Source organism: Salvia miltiorrhiza, chromosome 6 (genome assembly GCF_028751815.1).
Source record: "Salvia miltiorrhiza cultivar Shanhuang (shh) chromosome 6, IMPLAD_Smil_shh, whole genome shotgun sequence".
Classification (NCBI taxonomy): Eukaryota; Viridiplantae; Streptophyta; class Magnoliopsida; order Lamiales; family Lamiaceae; genus Salvia; species Salvia miltiorrhiza.
Window position 1 is genome coordinate 8,531,137 of NC_080392.1, and position 1,588 is coordinate 8,532,724.

General features: G+C 36.5%; 1 pseudogene; it reads right to left on the reverse strand.

The window, feature by feature from the left end:
• LOC130990446 (IQ domain-containing protein IQM1-like) overlaps positions 1–1,588 on the reverse strand; it is a 15,357-nt pseudogene extending 13,769 nt beyond the window's left edge.

Consider the following 1,588-nt stretch of genomic DNA (forward strand, 5'->3'; position numbering starts at 1 on the left):
TTCCTCTTACGTCCACTGTCATCATCCCTATCCCTGGACTTATATTCCTCATCCTCTCCGCCTAATACCTGATCCAACTCCTTTACCTTCTCCTTTCTATCCTTGATCTTAGTATCCGATTTTTTTTGCGGCGCCAAAATAGCGTGGATTATCGTGAGTAGCGTCCGCACCAAATAATCTGGCATTTCCGCACCATTCTCTTTCAGCTTCGAATCGAATTCCTCCACTGATTCGCATTTCCGCCCCAATTCCGTAATGAACTCCGCTAACACCTTGTCCCCAACGCCTAAATGAGTCTCCAGCTCGGCGCACACCTTCGACACCAATGACAGATAATTTAATTGCTTCAAAACATCGTCGCCAATACCTGCGCCCATTCCCAAATCCTACACGCACAACACCGACAAACTGTGGATAATTTCGCGAACTACAAGTGCATAGAATGCTGAAGTTTTACTGTTTTAGTGACATGAGGATAAATCGAGTGGTTATGGAAGCAGAACCTCAAAAAAAGCAAAAAAAAAAAAAAAAAAAAATCGTGTAGAACACGGAAGAGGATTCTGGAAGTGTCTTTGGTGGGAACATTTTCAAGGTAAATTATGTTTAGAACTCTATAAATAAGGATTTTGCACTTTCGCAACCTAAAAAATAAAAACTGGCATTTAGCACCACATAACTCTTGTCTCGTACATACCTCTAGATCTTTGGGTGATAGGACATGAGATTAAGGAGTGTGTAGAAAGTAAATAAACCAACTTGGTGGGAATTATTTAAATATTAGATATAGAGAAAGAGAATAGTGACATAAAGGGAATGAGAGTATGAGACATTACTAGTGGGACAGCCTAAAAAGAAAAGTGAGATACTACTAATGAGACAGAGTGAGTATAATTTGATTCTTATATAATCATAAACATGAAAAAAAAACCTTTTTTAATTAAAATACAATGAAAAGACAAAAAATTACCTTTAGTATTTAAATGAATAAAAATAAAAGCATATTTGACTTAAATAAAAAAATAAATAAACAAAAGCAAAAAAAAATAATTAACTTAAATAAAAAAAATTAAGAGAAACAAATTCATCGGCCCTCTCTCTCAAGAACTACTCTCGAGTCTCGACCCTCTCTCTCAAAACAAAGAAGCACTAGCAACGACAGGTTCTTTGTCCATTTCTCCAATGAGGATAGGTTCTTCATGGTTAAATAAAATCATTAGAAAATACTTGAATGTTCTTTGAAGGCGTTTTTCCTTCCTCATGGTTCTCTTCGAATGCCTCCGAATCTTCATTCTCTTCATTACCTTTATTACCTACATGACTTATTTATCACTTTTCTTAGATAAGCTTTGCAATTTTAGCTTCTTTTTTTTATATATAAATTAACATTATTAAATAAAGAAATTTAAAGGCCGCGCCATAGGGGACTCGAACCCAAGACCTTTGGCCTTAAGTATTAACCACTTACCGCTTGGCCAACACACGCACACGCAACTTTAGCTTCTTGTTCCATTACATGTTTGTTCATACTTTCGAGTAGTTTGGTGGTGCTAGCCACTTGCTCCTCTAAAGTAGAAGCACTTGTCACCAT